The sequence below is a fragment of the Amaranthus tricolor genome, chromosome 4 (genome assembly GCF_026212465.1).
Source record: "Amaranthus tricolor cultivar Red isolate AtriRed21 chromosome 4, ASM2621246v1, whole genome shotgun sequence".
Classification (NCBI taxonomy): domain Eukaryota; kingdom Viridiplantae; phylum Streptophyta; class Magnoliopsida; order Caryophyllales; family Amaranthaceae; genus Amaranthus; species Amaranthus tricolor.
In genome coordinates, this window is record NC_080050.1 from 20,710,922 (window position 1) to 20,718,314 (window position 7,393).

The 7,393-nt window shown below is 32.5% G+C and overlaps 1 long non-coding RNA gene across 1 annotated transcript; it reads left to right on the top strand.

Annotated features, from left to right (window-relative positions):
• The first annotated feature begins 1,946 nt into the window (after positions 1 to 1,946).
• Positions 1,947 to 2,722, top strand: LOC130809880 (uncharacterized). Its single transcript, XR_009040960.1, has 3 exons — positions 1,947 to 2,273; positions 2,376 to 2,558; positions 2,646 to 2,722. It is a non-coding gene; the product is annotated as an uncharacterized LOC130809880 (long non-coding RNA).
• The last annotated feature ends 4,671 nt before the right edge of the window (positions 2,723 to 7,393 follow it).

Consider the following 7,393-nt stretch of genomic DNA (forward strand, 5'->3'; position numbering starts at 1 on the left):
TGGTGGCAACCTTCCTTTTTTGTAGATCTTCCCACCACTCTGGGTACCTTATGAGTTTGAAACAACCATTTTTGGTGTGTCTCGATCCACAGCAATGGCTACACTTCATGTTTGTTCGGTCCTCATGCCAAAATGAAGGATTCTCCAACTGGTATCTGGTCCATTGAAATTGGTTAGGTTTGGATTGTGTTTTCTGTTGAATCTGCCATTGAGATTAAGGTAAGGTGATTCTAGGTAAATGATGAGAACTGAAGAGTCGGATCTCGGATCTGAACCTTACGGCTCTGATACCATGAAAGAAAATAAAATGCAGAAATAAAAAGTGATTAGGGTTTCGATACTGCTTTGTATTGATTTTATTAAGCTAATACATCACTATTTACACATAGAATGAACAATGTAAAAAAGGCAAGATATAATTTACAGTATGTGAAAAAACTTGTAGAAAATGATGATGGATGCGGTTCTTGATAGTAAAAGCTTTGTATAATATCTATTTGATGAATTTGAAGCTTTTATATATTTTTTTTCATTTGAATTTTTGTGTATTAAAATTATTTTAAAGTGCCCTAATATATTATTTCGCCCTAGGTTCCGAAAAAGTCAATAATAGCCCTGCTAAAACCTAATCGACATAGGAATTAGTTGATACAAAACTACTCCCTCTGTTCAAAGAAGTTCTCACTTTCCTTTTTGGGGCGCTTTATTTGTTGTTCCATAAGAAATCTTTCCATGTATATCACATATTAAAATAACATTACTCATCCTCATTTTGATATTTTAATAAAGCATATGGTCCCTAAATATTTTCCATTAACTTTATTTTAACATTTTTATATTCTTTATGGTCTTCACATGTTTCTCACTAATTTTATAATTAAAAATATTTTTTATTAGTTGTAGTCCTCATATTTTCTCCACTAACTTTCTTTTAATATTTATTTAATATTTATGGTCCCCACTTTTCCTCCATCAAATTTATTATTCAACAAAATAATATCTCCAATATATAAACGATTCTATTTTTCTTAATTTCCGTGAACATTCCTTATGTGAACTTCATTAAAAAATACATGCATGTAATAAGTGTTACATATATCGAAACTATTTGATAGTTTTATGTAAATGTTAAATTTAATATTTTATACATAAAAAGTATTCAATAATTTTATGTTCAATTTTGTTTTGTTTTATTTTGTTTTACTAAATTGATTATTAGTGTTAGACTATGTATAGTAGCAGTTATTTAGTATAGCGGTTGTGTAGGCAATATGGCAGTTATTTCTAGGAGCAGTGATTCAGACCTCATGTATATATTATCACTAGGGATGGCCACGGGGCGGGTTACCCGGAACCGAACCGGTCCCGAACTGCTTGGAACCGGATCCGAAACCGGAACCGTTCGCGACAGGTTCCGAACCGGCCCGAACTGCGAAACCGTGAAACCGCCGAAAAAAAGTTGCTGGAACCATGAAACCGCCGGAAAAAACTGCATGAACCGGACCTAAGAACCGCGGGTTGGAACCGGGACCGGTCCGGGTGAACCGGTCCAACGGTTCTATGGAACCGAGACCGGTCCGGGTGAACCGGTCCAACAGTTCCATGGAACCGGAACCGGGACCGTTCCGGGTGAACCGGCCTAGCGGTTCCATGGAACCGGAACCGTGAAAACTAGCCGTTAACTAGCCCTTGCCATTTTCTCTATAAATACCCATCACTTTCAATCATTTTCATTCACAACTCATCTCTTCTCCTACTCTCTCTACTTACTCTCTCTACTTAATTACTTAATTACGCAATTATTCTCTTAATTACATAATTAGTTTTTTAATTATTTCTTAATTTAGTTAATTACATAATTAGTCTATTTTTTATTTTTTTATTTTTTTAATTCTATTATTATTTCAATATTATCATGTCTTTTTTTTTGAAAAAAGCCTCTAAAAAAGTTACTAAAGTGGCAAAATCATTGGGAGGTTCTAGCTCCAAAAGAAAGGCCACTTCAACTCCGTCGGTATCAACAACACCTTCGATTAGTAATTATAATTATGAACCAAATTATCCAGAAGGGTACGACCAAGAATTACACAATTATGCAGAAGAAGTGGAAAGAGAAATACAAATTGATTAAGAAGAAGAACAAGAAGAGGAACCAACGACCCCTATTGGGATACATAATTCTCGACAGTCATCAACAAGATCACATGAAGAACAACTACAACAACAACAACAAAGACAAGCTCGTGGTAAACGAGTCAATTTCCAAACTATCGGTTAGTTTTATAATTTTATTTTTCAAATTGATTAAATTTTAAATTATTATTTATTTATATATTGTGGTATATATCTGAGTATGTCTTTATATTTAAATTTAGATGAAGATGAACCAGTAAGACAACCTTTTCCGGCAATGCCACCTCCTAGTGGTAGAGTTGTTTCACATGTGTGGTCGTATTTTACAAAAGAACCAACCGACAATCCAGATGTTTTCTTATGCACTTGTCAAATTTGTGAAAGTCAAGGAGTAAAGCCCTTAATTTCATACAATTTCGCCAGAGGTAAATACTTTTTTAGTTTTTTATACATACATTATATATTCATATTTTATAAAAATTTATTTATTGTGTTTAGTGAATACGTGTTAGGTGGTGGTACGGGATCTTTTAACAAACATTTGGCAAAGAAGCATGGAATCACAAAAGAAACTCATGCAGCAAGCGGCAGCGGGACCACAAGTGGAAGCCGATAGTGGGACATTCCCAGCACAGGTATGCCTTTTATATATAATCGTAATGATATGATTGATGAATTTTCTAAGTATGTAATTTGTGATGAATTGCCTTTTAACCACGGTGAAAGTAGGGCACACGAGCGTTTCACTAAAAAAACTTTGCAACCACAATATAGAGCAATCCCTAGGAGCACTCTTAAAAGACGCACAATTAAATTATATGAATCAATGCGCTATGAATTAATTGAAATGTTTAAATCTTTTAATGGTAGGGTTAGCATAACAACTGATATTTGGTCTGCTCCCCTACATTTAGAATCTTATATGTGTGTAACAGCACATTGGATAGATCAAAATTGGATTATTCAAAAAAGAATAATTGCTTTTGAGACAATGCTAGAAAGACATACGGGTGAAAACATAAAATATAGATTAGTAGAGATATGTAGAGAATGGAACTTATTAGATAAGATATTTTGTTGCTCTACCGATAATGCAACCGCTAACATTAAATGTATGGAACTTTTGTATAACGAGCCTGCTGTTAGTTTTATCCTTGGGGGTAGCTTATTACACATACGTTGTTGTGCTCATATAGTTAACTTATCTTGCCAAGCAGGTATAAAACAATTAAGAGATTTATTAGATCCAATTAGAGATATAGTGAAGTGGCTTAGAATTGGAAAGATAAAAAGACGATATAAACAATTATGTGACCAATATCAACTAAAAAAAGTGTATTGGTCATTAGATACTCCTACACGTTGGGGCTCAACCAACGATTTATTAAGAAATGCGATTGCTTATCGTCCAGTTATAACACAACTGTATAGTGAGTGTACAGATAGCTATATAACTGATGACACATGGGAATTAGCTATAGGTCTACATAAAATATTAGAAGCGTATGACCACGCAACTAAGATTTTTTCATATGTTTATGAACCGAACGTCCACTTAGTAATAAGTGAGTGTATTACTATTTTTTATCATCTTCTTAAACATACGCATGATGATACTAAGCCATATTTAAAGCCGATTCTTGCAGATATGATGGATAAATGGAAGGCATATTTTACCGATTTTCCTTATATTTATGGAATTGCAACCATTTTAGACCCATGTTTTAAAACAGAAGTCCTTACTAAAGTAATTGGATTTTACTACCAATCATTAGATCGCCCGCCTAGTGATATACATAATTATGTTGCAAGTTGTAAAAAACTTTTAGCAGAACTTTATGATTATTATGCTAGTGTATATAACCCAAAACGCGATACGTCTAGGCGTGCAAGCGTTTCGGCAGTGCCTCTTATTATAATTCCGTAATAGCTAATATAATGAGCCAAGATGATAGTTTTGTAGGATCATCTTCTTCTTCTTCCTCCACTTCATATTTAGAATTAGATAGTTATCTTAAACACCACTTTGAAATTGACCAAGGTAGCTATGATATTTTAGAGTGGTGGAAAGAAAAATCTGTAAAATTTCTCATATTATCGAGAATTGCAAAGGGTATCCTTGCAATTCCTGCTTCTACAATTGCGTCGGAGTTTGCTTTTAGTGCAGGTAGAATAGTTTTAGACGAAAAGAGATCTCGTCTTGCTCCACATAATATTCAAATATGTGTTTGCAAGAAAGATTGGGATCAAGTGGAGATTTGAACACAAGGACTAAGGAATGATGATGATCCATGGATGATGATGGATACATCTGCATCATCGTCAGGAGGAGAGTCAGCGGAAGCATCTAACCAACCAGATGAGGATGACGAAGACGAATAGGATCAATCGGACAACGATAAATCAACATTCAAAACTAAAAATAAAAGGTATGACAAAGAACTACGTGGGCTTTGATTCCTTCGGGATACGTAGGCAACTTAGTATTCCTTTGGTACTAGGTTCAAGTCCATTTTCTCCTTATTTTTTTATTAATCATCTTTATCGATATTATCATTGATTCGTTTCTTCTTAATTTATTTTTTTCATTCTTTTTAGTAAATATTTTAATAACGATGACAACTTGACAAGCAATGAATTTGGCTAATAATCGAGTAACCATTAAAGGTACGTCCGCAATATTATAGTATTTTTATATTATATAAATATTTAAAGAAAAAATAAAAATGGAACCGATGGTCCGACCCGCCCGTCCCGTGAATTGGAACCGCCTCATGAACCGCCAAGGAACCGTTTGGAACCGCCCGGAACCGGAACCGATCGCGACAGGTTCCAAATGGAACCGGAACCGGATGGAACCGGCCCAACCCGGACCGTCCCAACCCGGACCGTGGCCATGCCTAATTATCACCAATATAATTGAATAAAAAAACACACAGAAATAAAATAATAAAACTCAAAAACTTGGTGATTAACCAGAAATCAATTAGTCAAATAGATGGTCTGTATTTCTTCATTATAATTTAATTTCTTTTCTATATTATTTGAAAAGTATTGGCTCATTAAAAATTTAATGGTTAATTGAGCGTTTTGTGTTGCAAATACAATAATGTGGTTTACGAAAAGAACAAGTAAAGATCAACTTGGTCAATTATATATTATACTCCTCCTTTTCTTAAAGAACTTCACATTTCCCATTTTTGGGTGTTTTAATTTGTTATTCACATAAAAAATCTTTTTATTCATATAACAAACTTAGGAAAAAAATAATCTTATTCATCCCCATTTTAATATTTTTATTTTTTATAATGCTTATGGTCCCCCCCCCCCCCCACTATATCTACCACTAACTCCATTTTAACATTTTTATATTTCTTATGGTCCCAACATATTTCCCACTAACTTCATTGGAGAACGGAGGAAGTATATGTTGCATGATCTGAAAACTTTAATTGCATCAGATAAGTGCAATTATTTGCACTTAATTTTATACCTTCTATTAGGAAGTAATATGACTATTTTACGTGATTTTATAGTATGTTTGTTTTCCACCTAAATGATTCTATTCATAACAGTTTGCATGCGTTTTACGTGAATTTAGAGTTTTTATACGTCCTATAGAGTTATAATAGGATGAAGGCTTAAAGAAATAGCCTAAGACCTCGAACAAATAAACAAGGATGAGCAACAAAGGCAGAGTGTATGCAAGGAGTCATCGCCAAGGCCATACATCAAACGACTCGCCACTTGTGAAAATCAAAGAAGAAGTAAGATAGAAAGAAATTTAAAAATCACCGTTAAATAGAAAACGACTAGCCACCAACTCTTGGATCGGCAAATTCACGAGAACAAAGATAGATTCTCGTGTATAACACGGAAGTTATAAATATTTATTGATATGTATAATGATATTATTTTATAAAATTAATTTATTCACAACATAAACTTAATTATTAAATCTTTATATTTGTTATGATATTATCATTATCAAAGTGAATAAATAATTTACTATACAACAATATTAAACATTTACTCATAGTAATTGTTGATAATTGAGACAAATAAAATTTGAAAAGCCTTCAACTATGTATGATAAATAGGAGGGAGGATTTAATTGAAAAAATAGCCAAATTAGTTAGCTTATTCATTAGATGATAATAATTTATTATCTAATTTAAAGTAAAGATTTACATGTACATTATTTTTTTTGGTTTATATAAGGAAATATATTCAAACGATCATCACATATAATATAGTCAATCAAAAAATATTACATGTTTTGATGAGTTAATTGTTTCCCTAAATATCAATTCAAATATTAAAAGTTTCCCTATCAATAATAGAAAAATAGCGGAAAAATTTTTAATGATAGTGTGACATGTGTCTTAAGTCATTTCTTCATTAGTATATTTTATTAATTTATTAATGAGAAAGCAACAAGTCATCGCTTTATTAGCGACAACTCGCCATCTGGGTTCTCAAAGTTATCATTTTGAGGCAGTTAGCAAGCGATGAGTCGCCCTTACCTAGCGACGACTCGCCGCCTTTCTTCTAAGCGATTTTGCGCGCCCTTCCATTCATTTTGGTTACTTTAGTTGTATTTATTTTATTTTATATTTATTATTGTTATGCTAATTTTCAGGGTTGTTGGTAAGATTATTTCCTAAGTAACCTTCTTCCATAGAAGGAAAATCTTAATTTTAGAAAATTAATTAAAGTTTTCAGATTTATAATTAATGAGCGACAATTTTTATGGTTCTTCAGTTTCAACTTTTTCCCATTTTTTATTCTATTAGTTAACCCTAAACACACTTAAGTTAATATCTTCAGTTCAATAAAGTTCTCTAGTCATAATTCAAGTAAGTTTTTATTATTGCTCTTATAATTTATGTTTGATTATTTAGTAGTTTTAATTTCTATATTTATGCTATTCATCATGCGTAGGGTTTTAATTTGTATCTTCATGTTTATTATAATGTCTAGTGGGTAGCTTTATTGGCTAGGGTAGAGGGATTGATCCCAATTTAAGTAAAGATTACAGTTAAAAGTTTGAGGTTAGCCAACTTCACATTTAGTCAGCCTATGAATTTGTAGTTAATAAGGAAAGAAAAAGTTTGACATTTTTATGCAAATTGCGTGATCCCTAGTGTCCTTCATTATTTCTTCTATTGTCTAGAACAATAACCTGTTGGTTTTATTGTATTTCAATACCATTTTTAGCAGTTCAATTCTATTATTTCACATATATTTATTCCTTATT